This window comes from Palaemon carinicauda, chromosome 8 (assembly GCF_036898095.1).
Source record: "Palaemon carinicauda isolate YSFRI2023 chromosome 8, ASM3689809v2, whole genome shotgun sequence".
Lineage (NCBI taxonomy): Eukaryota > Metazoa > Arthropoda > Malacostraca > Decapoda > Palaemonidae > Palaemon > Palaemon carinicauda.
The window spans coordinates 105460588-105479447 of NC_090732.1; positions in this window are offsets into that span (position 1 = coordinate 105460588).

Consider the following 18860-nt stretch of genomic DNA (forward strand, 5'->3'; position numbering starts at 1 on the left):
TGGAGCCATTGCAGTGGGACATCAAAGCTGCTTTGAGGGGCAATGAAAATGCTCAACCGTTCGGTTGGCTGCAGGGTTGTAGGCGGTTGTTTGATGTAGAGTAATGCCCAGGATATTCACCAATAATGTCCATAATTGAGGTGAAGGTGGTTTCCCTGTCAGAAGTAATAGGTATATCCTCAGGGAGACCAAATATTACTATTCCCCCTGAGAATAGGGTGGATGCACATGAGGTGTACATTGTAGTTTGCTTGTGTATGGTCATTGATGGAGAACATGTAACCATGTCCATTTGATATGGATAGGGGACCTACTACGTCAACGTGAATGTAGTCAAAACAAGGCCATGGTTGGCGAAAGGTGTCCAGTCCTGAATCCATGTGCTGATGCACTTTTGAAGTTTGACATGAAGTACAAGCGTGGACCCAATCCTTAACATCCTTAGTAATGAAGTGCAAAATTAACTTCACCATCAGTAGCTGTGCAGTAGATCGGCATGAGGGATGTTAAAGACCATGGATTAAATCAAGCACTTGTCGGCACATTGGGCTACTTTGCTGAGAAGGGTGGTTTTGAAGTGGTCTAGGATGATGCATTTCAAAAGGAGAGATGTGCATGATTTGCTACATGCATGCTACTCTGAATCTTTTCATAGGACTTCTGCCAAATCGTTGTAATCCAATTCCAGGTGTATTGATGGCTAATGTGCTTCTTGACAGGGCATAAAGAATGGGATTAATTTTCCCAGGAAGGTGTTGAAGGTTGCAGTTGTATTCAGACATACTGGGGAGATGTCGGAGTTGATGAGCCGACCAGGCATCTGACTGTCGAGTAAAGGCGTACCTTCTAAGAAGTGGCGAAAGTGATGGACAGCCAAATGCACAGCCACTAATTTGCAGTCGAAGGTAGAGTAGCCGGATTCTGCCTTGGATAGTTTTCTACTGAAGAAGGCCAATGTTTGGAGCAAGCCTTTTACCACCTGATTGAATGTGCAACAATAATGACGTCACAGGTATCGGTGGAGAGAAGGAGAGGGGCATGTAGCACAGTAATAGTGAGAGCGGCAGCAGTTGATAGGGCACTATTTGTGTTGCAGAAGGCCGCTTCCTGAATGACACCTGGAAAACGATACTTTGTTGGCGCAAAATGTACACTTGTCGTATTGGACTATGAGGCCTTTCCGTTATAGGAGGTTATGAACGAGCATAGGTGATGGAGATGTTCTTCTTTGGAGGAAGAAAACGCAAGTATGTTGTTTACGATATATACAAAGATGGGGAGGTCTCCTAAGATTCCATCCATGAACTATTGAAAATTGGCCTTTTATTACAAAGGCCAAAACAGGAGTAATTGAATGTGTATATGACAAACAGGGTCGGGGGCAGGAGTGATGACATTCTAAGGGATATCTTCTTGGTTCATGGACACATGACAATACCACTTCAAGGGGTCGGGAGTGGAGAACACTTTTGCTTTGTGCAAGTAGCAGGTAACGTCCGTTATGTTTGGGAGGGTTAGTGATCTAGTTCTGTTTGCATGTTCATACACTTGAAATCCCTACAAGGGCAAAAGGAGTCATCCTTCTTCAGGATGATGTGTAAGGGTGACAACCATGGGCTTGAGGCCTTTTGGTAAGGCCCATTTCTTCCATTTTGTAGAATGTTAGTTTAGAGGCAGCCAAACGATCTGGGACCAGAGGCCTGAATCTGGTTAACCCCAGGGTCCTCATCATCTTGATATGATGCTAAATCCCATGCTGGACAGGAATCATAGGTGTTTGGCAAAGTTCTGGACAGAAGATTTCCAGCTACGACTTAAGATGTACACAGGCCTCCATGGGTTTGCTAATGTGGAATGTGAGGTCGGAGGAGTTGGGGTGAAGAGGTGTCGATTAGTATTAGTCTGCGTTGACTAGATATCGATGTGCCACATCAACCAGGAGGTGGATATGGACTAGGATATCTGCACCTAGTAATGGCAATATTATGTCAGTAACGTGGAGCTTCCAATTATTTTTGGTGCTCCCAAATGATAGTGTGAATGTCTTGTACTAGTGGGTAGGGATATCAGGCTACCAGGCAAATATCAGCTGGCTTAGAATGACTAAGTCGTCTCCGGGAGAGTAACATTGGTAGAAGAGAACGGCAATCACCAGTGTCTACCAAAAAACGGCTATCCATACCTGCATCCTGTATATAGAAAAGATAAATGACGGGGCAGGTCACCACCACAAGCGATGACATACTTATAATTTTTTGGGGCAATGATACTCGTCCACACATTTCTTCGCATCAGCCCGGAATCTTGAGTGGCTGATGGGTGGCAGTAACTGGCTGTAGAAGTCATTGGTTGGGGTATGAAGGAAGGAAGATATACTGTATATTGATTGTGGGTGGTTTTGTTACCATTCCAGCATGTCACAGGGCGGGCATCTGTCTTACCACTTTCATGTCAGCTTCGGTCAGTGTTGAATAGTTGTCGTCTTCATCAGGAAGGGAAGCATTGATGGACGTCTTGAAGGTGATGAAGTGGCTGTCCATAAGGGTGTCAACTTTGGTCATCAGGTCTTTCATGAGCAAAGTATACCAGCGAGGATGGGGGCACATAAAGGTTGGGGTACGCGTCATACTCAAAGGCCATGAAGAGGGTTCAATTCTCGAGAAGACCCGTCTGCGGCATATTGCAGGCAAGTGATGTTGGTAATTTCCCTAAGGGCAAGCGAAGCCTTTTGGTCCCCCAATGCCTGTTAAAGAGAGCTGAAAAAGCTTGGCTATATGGGTGGCTGGCAATGGTGAGGGCATCATACAATATTGAGGCATCCAATTGGTCTCAAGGCCAAGTGTAGATTTCTGGGAAAGTGTCCTCGGGGATTCCCGCGAGGACATACTCTGAATTGGTGCTTGAGCAAGTTACACCCATGATGCAAAAGTGAATTTTGGTGTGCTGGAAACCAGGCGAACGCTTTTCGGGTGGTAGTTTCATCGAGTTGGGGTGCATGAGTGGTATCATAAAAAGGGTAGGGTGCAGCAGTGGGGAGCTGAATGTAAATGACTTTATTCTACACGATAATGACTTTATATACAGACGGGTGAGGGCTACATTTGCAAAAAAAAAAAAAAAAAAAAAAAAAAAAAGTTATCAACGAAAACTTACTATGGCAAGCTTAGACAGGTTTTTCTATTATCAGTGGGAGAGAGAGAGGGAGAAATACAGTGTAAAATCGTGTATGTAACACGTGCGGTACACATTTGTGCAAAAGAAGTTAAAAAAACTTCAGCTATCATAGCAGTTAGGAAAATTGCTAGGTATTCAGCAGAAATATAGCTAACGGAAACACATCTATCTAATGCAATAACATTACCAATTCATCGAATTGTAAAAATAATTTCTTCTGGATAACTTGCCCCCCCCCCCCCAAAAAAAAAAAAAAAAAAAAAAAAAAACAATCTTAAGAGCTGAGTAACCATCTCTCCTCATATAAAAACAAAGGAATTATACCATTATGGTCACTACACCCACAAAGAATTTACGCTTAAAAAGCGTATTAATTTTAATGATCCATAGATATAAATTACTTAGTTTAGCTTATAAAAAACATAAATGAGGAATATGCAATTTCTCATGGCTCTACTTACTGTTCTTCACATCAGCTAAATCCTTTATGTCTCCCTTGAGAAAATGAAGAATTTGGCCAACTGGTTTAAGCAAAAGAGAAACTGTTGAATCTGCAACAAAGGGACTAGATCTAAGTGTAGCCCACCTTTTATATTCCTGGGTTTATATTTATGGACAAAATGTATTCTTTTTCCAGCTAAAACATAAGTTCCCTAAGCAACACATGACAAGCCTCCTGTTTCTCAAATTTTGCATGTATGTATGTCTGTATGTATGCATGCATGTATGCATGTATGTATATTACATATACACACACACACGCACACACACACACACACACACATATATATATATATATATATATATACTAATATGATTATATATATTTGTGTATACAGTATGTTTACATACGTGACAGGATATACCTATCTGTAATCTGTGTAAGTGGGTGATTGGATGATGATAAAGTAGACAGTAGGCGCATCATCGGAACAGCGATGAACATGTTTGAGAATAACTGGCTTTGACATAGATTTATCGCATGGCATTCTGCCAAGCCAACCAAGTAATTCCAGATTAAATATTCCGGCATTTTTCCTTTTCCTTTTATTCAAGTTTTTTTTTTATTTTTAAAGATTAAAGAGAATTTATTAAATCTGGAACGACATGCATTATTTTCTCTCAGATATAACTCATCTACACTTTGTTATATCTGGAATATTCGTTTTTGGGAAATAAATCTTATTAATCTTTCCTCAGAATTGGTAAGATTAATAATTCTGATGAGAATATTGACTCGATAGAATGTGTATTAAGACCTCTTTACCATATCTGATTTAAGGGACGTGTTCGAATATTTCTTTATAGGTCCTCATGCATTCTTCCATAAATTTTACACTTATGGTAGCTGTATATAAATAGAATTTGTCTTTAAATGTTTCCACTTCACAGAGAGAGAGAGAGAGAGAGAGAGAGAGAGAGAGAGAGAGAGAGAGAGAGAGGTAAATCTTAAAGCAATTTTCTAATGATATTTTCTGCTCCGTCACTGTTCATCTCATGTACTTCCTCCTTATTTCGCGGATCAAGTATTAAATATTTCCTCAATACATACGGTGTTCATCAATTTATATTTCTATATTTCATTGAAGTCCATCGTCTGATCCTTGCTCACGTTCTCCTGTTTATATCCCATCCCATACACCTTGCTTTTTGATAATTTATTAATGCTTAACATCTACAAACATCATGAATTTCACATTAACCCATAATGTCTTTCGTTATGCTCATCTATCCATGTACCTCTTATGCCATATATCCTTAAAGAAAATAAACAACGACCAAGAAACCTATAAAATCTTTCATTCTTAATATTAACCAATTTGGCATTTACTGCATATATTTAAATATATATATATATATATATATATGTATATATATATATATATATATATGTATATATATATATATATATACATATATATATATATATATATATGGACACACACACGCACACACACACACACACACATATATATATATATATATATGTATATACATATATATATACATATATATATAATATATATATATATATATATATATATCATAGACTCCTTTAAGGAAGGACTGGAACGTCAGGACCTCGGGGTTTTTAACTTGAGTCTGAGAGACTTCATGCCTGATTTTTTTTAAATTGACATATGTTATGTATTTTCAAATTTTAAGATCCTTTTGCTCCCACAACTTTTCCTGTTTTTATCTCGTTTTCTATGCAAATCCCATTTTCTGTTCAAATCTCACTGACTAATGTGTTTTGTTTCTGTTTTTGTTATAGAAACGGTCCAGCTGGTGATCTCACAATATGCCACGTCACTGTAGCTGCTTTGGTTGTAAAGGGAACTATGATGGGACACCTTATGTAAAAGTCATATCCTTCCCAAAAGATCCTGAGGGGAGGGAGAGATGGATATTGGCAATGCCGAATGAGAAAGAAAGCTTGAGACGCTTGAAGGAGATATATATTTGTGAGACACATTTCAATTGTGAATGGGTGTCAGTTAAGTGTGGCAAGCGACCCAAACAACCTCCATCAATATTTCCTGGAATACCAAAATCAGCTTTGAAGCAGGTTACCTCAGCCCCACGCCCAACATCATCTTCTACATCACAATCAAGAGCTAAAAAGGTGAATGCAGCTGCTGAGGCTGCAGACAAAATCCGAGATTTCGACCAATTTCGCGCCAGAATTAGCTCCTATTTTCCTGGTTTTAACGTCATAAAAGACCAGAAAGATCTCTACCTATCAAGAACTGACGCTACTGGACAAACTGTCAAGCAGTTCTTTCATCTACAACAAGTCAACCCACCTTTTGGATTCCTATTCTTGAATAGAGTTGAGAAAGATGGCATTGAGGTGCCTAAACGACTTTTTCATTTGCAAAAGAACAGCTTGCTCTCAAAATGGTCCCAGATTAGATCCATAACTGAACAGGTAAACACCTATGAGTACACAAGCTAGGAAAGTCTTCAGTACATAATAAGCCAACTCTACAAAATGACTGAGGCACACGAGCTTCCTCATTTAACCTTCATTCTGTCACAGCTGCGGCTTGTGTTCAAACCTCCTGATGGTCGTCGATTTCATACCGACACTCTGATATTCGCAATGCAGCTTCACAACATATCACCCAGTGCATACAAAATGATTTGTTGATCTGGCATAATCATTCTACCATCAACAAAAAAGATAAAAGAGGTGCTTTCTAGTAGTCTGCAGGACTCCAACCTCAAAACGTTATTCGACCAGCTTAAACCGCAGCAGCGTTTGGTGAATCTAATGTTTGATGAAGTAAAGCTGATCGAGACATTGCGATTTTCTGTAGGACATGTTCTAGGATATGCTCAAAACGTTGCAGCGGGTAGTGACCATGAAATGCTTGCTTCACATGCTATGGTTGTTGAAGTTGCCTGCCATTTTGGTGGTCCACGCTATATTCTACGCGTTTTACCCTGCAAAAAGCTAGCTGCCGATAAGCTGAGTGAACTTTTTACTGAAGCTGCCTCAGCTGTAGTTGGTGCTGGCGGTACTGTGATTTCTTTGATATGTGACAATTGCAATACCAATCGCAGTGTTTATTCGAAACTTGGAGTACCTGGAAGTTGTCAAGTGCTATCCATTCAAGAGCCATCTATGTTCTTAGTGTACGACTACGTGCACTTCTTCAAAAATGTTCGTAACAACTGGATTACTGTTGATGGCCAGACACTCTCATTTCTTGTACATGGCAATGAGTACAAAGCTTACTGGAGTGATATTCGGAAGCTTTATGAGATCGACCGAGCTACTCCTATTCGCTTAACCAAGCTGACGCACACCGCTGTTTTCCCCAAACCCCTTCAACGCCAGAGCGTACCCTTAGTATGTCAGGTTTTCAATGACAAGACTGTCACTGCCTTAAAGACCTTCAAGGATTCATTGGGCATCAGCGAAGGCACCATCATTCTCACCCAGACAATGAGTGAGTGGTGTGGTTCAAGATGATGAATGTGAAAGACCATTTCTCAGCTAGACATCTACGTGACGAATCCAGACAGCCTTGGACAGCAGACTGTACATCTTTCACTAAGTTGGAGGACGCCTGCCAAATTATATCGACCTGCACATGGCAAGGAGGTAGTGGTCGTAAGCTGAAGTTAACTAAGCAAACTGCTGAAGCATTCATTGTGTCTACACATAATAATGTGGCTGCTGCCAAATTGCTTCTGGCAGAGAAAGACTTTGACTACGTTCTCCCTGCTATATTCGCGGATGAAGCCTTGGAAAAGTTTTTCGGTCAAGCCAGGCAAAGAAGTGGTGGAAACTTCTACATTGATGTAGTTGACATTATGGCTGCAGCAAAAGTTACAAATTTGCAGACACTTCTAAAGCATGACATTATGCCAGAATCTAGTTCTCGTGTGCTTGATTGCGACAAGAATTGTACTTCTTTCATAAATCTAGATGAGCGAAGTGAACTCATTGACGAGATCACTCCTCAAGACACTCGGGAGCTCTTGAGGTCTGCTGATAACCTTAAGCATAAAGTTGTATATTTGGCTGGATACCTTGTTCATAAATATTGTAATAGCACTAGTATGGAGGATATCATGGATGATGAAGATGGTAACGAGGTGTTATCTGAGTTCTTAGATAATTTGAATAGAGGTGGACTGAGTGTGCCAACTATTTCAACTGTCTTTTTGTACATAATGCCTATAATTTGCATACCATGACTAAAATGCATTGCCACTTTCATTTTGCTGAAATGTTATCTTTTGTAGATGCACCTTTAGCTACTAATAATGCAGCATGTACGACTTTAGCCAACATTCTATTGAAAGCTCAGGTTCTTAATGTAAGTGACAAAGAAAAGGCTGTGAGATGCCTCAGGAGGCAAGAAAAGCTCTCCATCTAGCAATGTTCATCTAATCAAATGTTAATGTCTTTGAGTTTTTTGTGATGAGAAATACCGTTCTTTATTTCTTATTTTAGTGTTTCATTGTTTTAGGGCTTGTTTGGAATGTTTGAGTAATACAATATTTGACAATATATATTAAATTTGGACAGAACTACAGACTTGCCTCTTATTATAATCAGCCATTCCTCACCATCTATGAGTTACACACAAAAACGAGTAAAAGTGACCAGAATTCACTATTTTGACCTTGAAATATGAACTTTTGACCTTGAAGATGACGAAGATGACCCCAGGTGGTGTTGAAAATGTCACTATTGAACTCACCGTCCTCAAAAACCCCCATTTTGACTCCGAGAACGTGTTTCTAGCCCTTCTTAGTAGTCTTTTTAGTCCAGGACTCAAGTTAATCCTTCAGACTCAAGTTAAAAACCCCGATCAGGGGACGTTCCAGTCTTTTCTTGAAGGACGATATATGACAATATATATTAAATTCGGACAGCTCTGCAGACTTGCCTCATATCATAATCAGCTATCTCTCACCATTTATGAGTTACACACAAAAAACGAGCAAAAATGACCAAAATTCACAAATTTGACCTTGATAAATGACCTTTAGACCTTGAAGATGACCCCAGGTGGTGTTGAAAATGTTACTATTGAACTCACCAACCTCAAAAACCCCCATTTTGATCCAGAGAACGTGTTTCTAGCCCTTCTAGAATTCATTTTAGTCCAGACTCAAGTTAATCTTTCAGACTCAAGTTAAAATCCCCCGAGCAGGGGACGTTCCAGTCCTTCCTTAAAGGACTCTATGATATATATATATATATATATATATGGATAGATAGATAGATAGATATATATATATATATATATATATATTTCAAATAAGCCATATATATTAATACATTAAAGTCTGGATTCTCTTAACGACCTCGGGATCAGAGCCCAAGGCGGAACCGCCCAAAGACTATGATATCGGACCGGCGGGGATTTGAACCCTCGCCAGGATATCTGTATGCCAGTGACCATACCACTCCGCCACGAAGGAAGATAAAAGTCAATGACAATTCTTCTATACATATTCCTGTCAAATTCAGGTTTTCTGTACTTAGAATTGAAATCAACCCATCTTCACCATCGTAGCTAATTGGTAGGTTTGGGATTTGGCATTCGATTAATGATAAATTTTTTGCACATTTAAACGTGTTTCTTTCAGATTTCAAATAAGCCATATATATTAATACATTAAAGTCTGGATTCTCTTAACGACCTTGGGATCAGAGCCCAAGGCGGAACCACCCAAAGACTATGATATCGGACCGGCGGGGATTTGAACCCTTGCCAGGATATCTGTATGCCAGTGGCCATACCACTCCGCCACGAAGGAATATAAAAGTCAATGACAATTCTTCTATACATATACCTGTCAAATTCAGGTTTTCTGTACTTAGAATTGAAATCAACCCATCTTCACCATCGTAGCTAATTGGTAGGTTTGGGACTTGGCATTCGATTAATGATAAATTTTTTGCACATTTAAACGTGTTTCTTTCAGATTTCAAATAAGCCATATATATTAATACATTAAAGTCTGGATTCTCTTAACGACCTCGGGATCAGAGCCCAAGGCGGAACCGCCCAAAGACTATGATATCGGACCGGCGGGGATTTGAACCCTCGCCAGGATATCTGTATGCCAGTGACCATACCACTCCCGCCACGAAGGAAGATAAAAGTCAATGACAATTCTTCTATACATATACCTGTCAAATTCAGGTTTTCTGTACTTAGAATTGAAATCAACCCATCTTCACCATCGTAGCTAATTGGTAGGTTTGGGATTTGGCATTCGATTAATGATAAATTTTTTGCACATTTAAACGTGTTTCTTTCAGATTTCAAATAAGCCATATATATTAATACATTAAAGTCTGGATTCTCTTAACGACCTTGGGATCAGAGCCCATGGCGGAACCACCCAAAGACTATGATATCGGACCGGCGGGGATTTGAACCCTCGCCAGGATATCTGTATGCCAGTGGCCATACCACTCCGCCACGAAGGAAGATAAAAGTCAATGACAATTCTTCTATACATATACCTGTCAAATTCAGGTTTTCTGTACTTAGAATTGAAATCAACCCATCTTCACCATCGTAGCTAACTGGTAGGTTTGGGACTTGGCATTCGATTAATGATAAGTTTTTTGCACATTTAAACGTGTTTCTTTCAGATTTCAAATAAGTCATATATATTAATACATTAAAGTCTGGATTCTCTTAACGACCTCGGGACCAGAGCCCAAGGCGGAACCGCCCACAGACTATGATATCGGACCGGCGGGGATTTGAACCCTCGCCAGAATATTTGTATACCAGTGACCATACCACTCCGCCACGAAGGAAGACAAAAGTCAATGACAATTCTTCTATACATATACCTGTCAAATTCAGGTTTTCTGTACTTAGAATTGAAATCAACCTATCTTTACCATCGTAGCTAATTGGTAGGTTTTTAACTTGGAATTCGATTAATGATAAATTTTTTGCACATTTAAACGTGTTTCTTTCATATTTCAAATAAGCCATATATATTAATACATTAAAGTCTGGATTCTCTTAACGACCTCGGGATGAGAGCCCAAGGCGGAACCGCCCAAAGACTATGATATCGGATGTGCAAAAAAAAAAAAAAAAAAAAAAGAAATTATCATTAATAACCATATATATCAGGAAATTGCTGTCGATATGATGACCACTAAATATCGATATTTTATGTAAGTAAATTTACACATAGCTATTTAAACAACTTTTATATGCACCTGATCACAAAGCAGCGATAATTGCTATGATTCTTGATAATATGGTATTGATTTTGGTTTATCTAGCAGTAATATTTATTAATAACTATTCCTTAATTTTGATTCTCAATATTTTCCATTTCTGAAATTACCTTATAAATAGGAGTATATTGGGAGCTGAGAGCCATTAACGTATAATTCAAGTGATATAATAATAATAATAATAATAATAAAAATAATAATAATAATAATAATAATAATAAAGATAATAATAATGATAATAAAGTTTATCATATTTTTCTTAAATCAAAGCAGGAAAATCTATGATAAGCGTAACTTTTCAAAATATCTTCACACCAATCACGATTTTCAGAAAGTGTCAAATGTTATTTGAAGCTGACCGAAATGAGTCTCCCCTCTCCTTTTTCATCTGTTGTTTACCCTCTTGGTCCCCATAGGATATTGTCAATTTCCAGCTTCTCTAGTACTCTCTCTCTCTCTCTCTCTCTCTCTCTCTCTCTCTCTCTCTCTCTCTCTCTCTCGTTTTCAGATATTAAATGAATGTCTGCACTATACTGTTCATTTTACTTTTTTAACCTATTATTCTCCCATATTTACTGCTGAAGATCTAAGGGTAATTTGACAGATTCTTGATTGTTGTTTGTCTGTGACGGGAACGGAGGTATTGATATAAGAACGGCTCCCGAACAACTTAAATTTATTTAGAGAAAACACAGGATTGATTGGCCACCAAGGGGGAAAATTGCATGTTTTTTTTTTCTGTCGAGAAGGTAGACATTGGTATAAACATAGAAAACTCAACAACATCCTTATACTAGAGTTTAAATTAGCTTGTTACATTCATCAACTTTTTGACTTGGAATCCGATGATTGTTGCAGTGTTATAAAAACATCCTTCTTTATTTGCTTTTGCGTTGCTTGCTGCACGTGCATTACATGGCTCCCCCCATAAAATAGGCATGCATTTGAAAGAAGACAAGCTCCCCCTAGAGGGTTGTACTGTTGGTGGGCCGTCATACAGGAGATACGCACGTTTTAGGAGGTTATTGGTAATAAAATTCTCTTAACTGTGAACGTTGAGGATAAAAGCTTTCGAAGTATGATATATGACAAGTAATGGGACCATATGGGGGGCGTAAGCTGGGGCTTGCAAGCGCGGTGCGCACGAAGACGTGTGTTGCGGTGTATGCGAGTGGTAGGTTATCACTAAAAGGCGAGATTAATGCAACTAACTTTATGTCAGCACACAACGAGTTTCTATAGAAGCAGTTCCAAGCATGAATGTCACAAAAACTCAAACAGACTAATGCATGTAAAGGCAAGCTTTAATAAGTTCTGTTTTCAGTGAGAGGAGAGCAATATTTACAAAAATAAAAAGGAAATACTGTTACAGTGTATGAGCACGTGTGAACCACGTTCGATGCATGCCTTCCCCCTACTAAAGACATACTTGTGAAATAGGCAGCCCTGCTCTTGAAAGGTGGACTGTAGGGGGGTCATCTTGCAGGGGATATGCAGGTTTTAGGTGATCAATGGAGTCTCAGTCTTCTTTGCCACGAATGTTGATTAAGATAGCCTTTAGAATGTGACGGATCATGAGGAAAGGGCTCGTATAAGGGTTGGTAGCGGTGGGATGCTAGTGTCATTGCGCAAGAAAACGTCCATTGCAAAGTGCAAATCTATTGGTATTTGTTGCATAGCTAAGAGCGTGTAAGTCTGGCGGCATGGGGTAAATTTTCCCACCACGTTATTTAGGCACTGGAGATTGTCGGGATAGTTGAAGACGGAAAACGTTTGGCAAGGACAACCAAGGGGTCACCATGCACGATTTCAGCTGCATAGAAATCCAAAGCTTCATTAGTTGTGGTCCTTAGATTCAGGTGGACCCAGGGAAGCTGAGTAAACCAGTTGGAATCACTGATGCGGGACAACAAAGCTGATTAAAAGATGTGATGGAAATGTTCAACCATTCCGTTGGCAGCAGGGTTGTGGGCAGTACTCTGATATAAGGTGATGCTCAGAATATTTGCTAATGATGTTCACAAGTAAAAGGTAAAAATGGTATCTGTATTATGTAATCATAATTATTTATATTTGTATCACATGCTCTCTCTCTCTCTCTCTCTCTCTCTCTCTCTCTCTCTCTCTCTCTCTCTCTCTCTCTCTCTCTCTCTCTCCTTGGCTAACCCTTCTCCCATATTTTTTTTGTAACATTATATATTTAAGAAAATAAATGTTAAACAAATTGCGAATGATATTAGGAACATTATAAATTATTGCACAAAGTGATGGTATTTTGCTGGGCATTGTAGGAGGAGGGGTGCAGCTTCTGTGTGTGTGTTGACAGGGGACGGTTAGCCTCCCAGCGGTGGTGTGCAAATGTAGGCAGATTTTTTTCTTTTTTATTTGATTAAAGAGATGTATATCCAAAATATACTGGCAGAGGTGTGTGCTCACCACTTTACCGGTTAAGGATATGTGGGAATACGATATTAAGTGCCAAGGTTTAAGTTACTCCACTGAATATGCCACATGCTCTTATTTTCATGATGAATTCGGAAATGTTATTTTTGGATATGCTGTACTTTTTGTATTATACAATGGAGTTAGTATCATTGCTTTGCTCTGTACACTAGACCCTGTTAACATTTTATATTTGATTTTCATAATATTGCTGTGTTGTACTGCAAATTTCATTAGGATTATATTTTGAGCCCATCTGTTTAATAGTTTTGGGATTGGTTTCAACATCAGAGAAGAGGAAATTCAACCAAGCCCTAAAATTGTTTGATGAGAACATGGAGCAAGGCGACTCCACAGAGATTTTGAAGCCTTCATGTGATGAGACCTGTGATGCCTATAAGAGGTTGGGAAATGCTAATGATTTTATTTCAGGCATTGACGAGTCTCATGATGATTTTGCTACTCTTTTAGCATTGGCTGAGGATTATGTAACTGAAGTGTTCAGGTGCAAATGTAAGGCATATTCTCAAGTAATCACAAAAATAGACAGGGAAAAGGGAAAGCAAATAACAGACAATGCAAAGTTTATAGTTTAGAAGCTAGAACCTCCTAGATTTGATGGACAAATAAGCCTAAACCCCACCTTTAAAAAAGGAATTTTACAGATTAATGATTAAAAACTATAGGGATGGTCCACTTGTCCTTAAGCAAGGTTTGTTACGCGAAACCTTGAAAGTGGTACTTGGGGTTGATGATGCGAGATAAAAGCCGTTAAGCCTGTGCCTGAAGGAAAAAAAAAAAAAGCTTGTGGAATTGGTAAATGCTGTGAAGTGTGGATGGCTTGATATGTGTAAGTTAGGTCTTAAATCAGAAATGAATAACACTACTATAATTAGCTTAGTAAAAAGGCTCTTAACCCCATAGTTGAAAATGGAATGGGTTTTAAAAGCTAGTGAGTCTCAAAGTGAGGAGGAATTTTAAAAATTATTAAATTATTTAGAAAAGGAAAGGATGGTGATAGAGTATGTGCAGGAACGGATGAGGTCAAACTTCTCAAGTCAAGCTGGTAGTACACCTTAAAAGTAATAAAAATTGCTGGTTCCATATTACAGCTTTCAATGGCATTTTGGACTATTCAGGGTTTCAGAACTTAGATAATCAATCTAGACATAAGCTGCTAAAAAGCAATGGAGTATGCTTTATCTGCTTACGAAAGGGACATGTCAGTAGTGAATGTTTGAACAGTATGCGGCAGACTTTAACCCCAATTCTAAATTCTTTGTTTGTACAAAATTATTTCACCAGTCAAGCACAGGGATTATCTAACTTATTCTCGATGCAGAGAGAATTGTTGATGATCGAAAAAGGCAAAAAGTGGCAACATTGTGGGATCCAGGTTAAAATTCACCATGATTATGCATCGGATGGCAAACAAGTTGGGATTGAGAGGTAAGGATGTAGGTCTCACAGTATCTAAAATTTGGAATAGCACTGAACTTTTAGACAGTAAAGTAATAATTATAAGGTTCCATTTACTGATTTCACAGGTACTGAATGGACTATTGAAGCTTGTGGTATAAATGAAATTACATATTACATTGCAGAAATTAACACCACATTTGTAGCTCGATTGTCTGGCGTAGACGAGTGGAAAATTGGTCGGCCAACAGGAAAGATAGATTTATTAATTGGCGCTGATCACAACAGCTTCATACCTCAAGTGGTTAGAACTATTGATAACTTACAGCTAATACAAAACAATTTCGGAATATGTGTAAGAGGTTCACATTCAATTATGAATAGGAAGATAGATACCAAAAGTTTCTTAACGGTAAAGATTAGCCATGTGACTGAGGCTACTGAGATCAGTGACATTATGCCACTGTAGAGTGAGAACTTCTGGAAACAATTAGAAATTTTTCTTTTGGTTGAAAATTTTGGAACTTCATGTAAACCTAGATGTAGTGGTTGTAAATGTGTGAGCTGTTCATTGAGTGGGGAACATAGCTTGGAGGAAGAAATAAAATTAAAGCATACAGGAGTTCTTGATTATGATTCAATAAATGGGTATTCAATTGCAAGCTATCTATGGATTAAGGATCCTAACGAGCTTTCTAACAATGTTTCCCTTGCATATGGAAGGCTAAAATCTACTGAACGGAGGTTAATAAAGTCGGAAGTGATTACTAACAAAATTATAATGATCATATTTTAGATATGGTTCACAGGGAAATTGCTAGAAAATTGAACATAGATGAGATGAGTAATTATAATGTTCCCATTCACTACTTGCCCCACCATGAAATCCACGAGCCACACTCTGCATCTACTCCACTGAGAATTGTGTTTAACTCTTTTTCCTCTTACCTTGGTCATGTACTTGATGATTACTTTGCAAAGGGCCCTGATGTGCTAAACAACATAATTGCTATACTGAAAAAGTTTCAGGTAGCATCTGTGGCCATTGAAGCAGATATTAAGAAAGTGTACAACTCGGTAGGTATTTCAGAACTTGATCATCTTACTCATAGGTTTTTGTGGCGAGACTTAGAGACTGACAGAGAGCTAGATTATTATTTGCTTACTACTGTGACCTTTGGTGATAGACCTACAGGCATAATAGCAATGATGGTCTAAAGTAAAAAAAAAATGAGGTAAATGAATCCTCTCCCTTAACTGCAGAGTTAATCAATCGTAACTTGTATGTTAATGATATACTGTAAAGTGTATCAACAGTTGAAAGGGCTAAGAGAAGTATTGTAGAAGCTAATGTAATATCTTGGGAAGGATTTCAGATCAAACAATGGGTTATGTCAGGTGAGAGTCCAAAAGATAATTTTCTAAACATCTTGAAAACAGACAAAGAAAAGTTTCTGGGATTATACTGAAATTCTATAGAAGACATATTTTTCTATGCCATAAGGATAAATTTCTCTAATAAAGTAAAAAATATTCGAATGGAGCATCCCATACAGAATTCAGAAATTTATAAGAAACTCCTGAGTACATTAACTCGAAGGATGGTACTCAATCGGAGTGTTTGGTGTATGATTCCCAGGGGTTCATTGCACTATTCACCATTAAAGCAAAGTTGCTTATGTGCGATTTACTGACCACTGACAGGTAAAATGAGCAAATCTTAGATTGGGATGAAGCAAGGCCACAGTGTATGTAGGAAAGATGGAGAAAGCTATGTAAAGAAGCGTATGAGTTATTACCTTGACAATCCATAGATGTGTGTAGCCTAAAGAGGCTGTCAGTTAGCCTGATCTAGTAATTTTTGAAGATTCAAGCAAGTTAGCTTATGGAGCCTGTGCATACTTGAAGTGGAAAATTAGGGAGGGACCTTTTGTAAATAAACTGTTGATGGCAAAGAATAAGATTGCCCTTACTCAACAGGTCACCATCCCGTGGTTAGATTTGTGTAGGGCTGTGTTGGCCTGCTGGTTGAGGACTATGATTGAGAAGGAAATAGATATTGAACTTGAGTAAGTCACACGTATTATTGATCCATCTAAATCAAAATCTGTTGAATGATTTTGAACATCATCCAAAAATAATCCGGCAGACTTAACTACAAGGCCTACTCACCCTATGCTTTTAGATTTTAACTCTTCTTGGCGGAATGGATACTCATTTTTGTGTTTACCTGGCTCATCAGTCAGTCCAATAATCTACTGTATATAGGGGTAATACTGATATAATTGTTGTAGATAGATAGGCTAGTTACAGTACACTTTCAGGAGTGACTGGTAGAGTTGAGATGGCAGTTAGGTTGAGATAATTTAAAGGTGCCTTTTTAGTTCGTCATTCACATGATTTGAAAGTAGCTGAGGATATCTGGGTAGCTTGGGTCCAGAAGACTATAGCTGATAACTGGAATAAGAGGTATGAGAGACTTGAAACTGTGATGAATGAGGAAGGTTTGAAATATGTAGGTTAATTTGGTCAAACTATTTCAGAATAGCTGAATGATAATTGATATTTGTATTGCTACCGGTGAGGCATCCATTCACGATATTGTGTGTTAAACATATCTATGAGATAGATCATGCTGATGTACAGGTAACCTTAGCCAATTGCAATCAAAGTTTTGGGTGCCTGAAGCCAGGAAGCTTATAAAATCTGTGAAGGGTCGGGGTTTCATTTGGGATAAATTGACATGAAAACTGAAGAGCAATGCATGGGTCAGTGTCCAACTGAGATACTGTAACCCACCCAGCCCTAATTTCAAACAGCTATTGATTTGTTTGAACCATCTATTGTGAAAGACACAGTCAAGAGGAACACTAGCAAAAAGGTTTATTTGATAATCTTTATTTGTACGGTGAGTAGAGCTGTGTACTTAGATTTAGCAGAGGGTTATGATATAGAGAATTTTTAACAACATTACATAGGTTTGTTTACATAAGAGGATTTACAGAGTCTATCCATTCGGAGGGAGGCACACAGTCATTAGTGGCTAACAGCAAATTATGAATCATGGCCAGGAACTAGAATATGTCACATATTGCAGAGTTTGATTGTGGTTGTGGAATGAGTTGGGATTTTCACAAGTCTGCAGATACTCCATGGGAAAATGGATGCAGTGAATCTTTGATAGTCTGTAAAGAGATGTATTATGATATTTGTCGGTACTAATGTTCTTTCTTGGAGTCAGCTTCCGACTTGTATGTTTGAGATTGTTAATTTATTAAATAGCTATCCAATTGGTCTCAAACTAGGTTTTGATCCCAGTTTGAGGATTTATCTTTACCCTAATGGCTTGCTCTTAGCTCACATAGGTATCAAAGTTCCAAGGGGATTATGGGACAAAAGTAATAATCCAAGGCAAATTTTTTGAGTTCATGCAGAGGATAGCAAATTCTTTTCAGAAGAGATGGCATCAAGATTATTTTTCTTCACTGATAGTTAGACAAAAAGGGCATACTCAGCAGCATAGAAATTTAAGACTTACTTATACAGAAAAACAATATTGTAAAGGGTGAATGGAAAGTGGTCAAAGTTGTCGTAGATGTACCTGGAAGTGATGGCCAGGTACGGGACGTAATCTTAAAAGTGCATGAACCAGGTCGACAATACCAAGGTCAAACTGAAATGCTAATCAAACGGTCCACTCATAGACTGATAATTTCCTTCCTGTTAAGTGCAGGGATGAATGATGTTAAGTTATGGTGATGGGCGAATGTTTGATGTAATCATAATTATTCATAATTGTATATTTTGTTTGTAACCTTATATATTATAGAAAATGAATGGTAAACAAATTACGAATGACATTAGGAACATTATATCATTGTGCTAGGTGATGATGTTTTGTTGGCATTGCAGGAGGAGGGGGCTAGCTGCTGGCTGTTATTTTTCTGTGTGCATTGAAGGTGTCGGTTAGCCTCCAAGCCAGATGTACAAATGCTGGTTGATTTTTTTTTTATTATCTATTTAAAGAAGTGTACACCCAGAGTGTACTGGCAGAGGTGTGTCTAGCATTCTACCAGTTAAG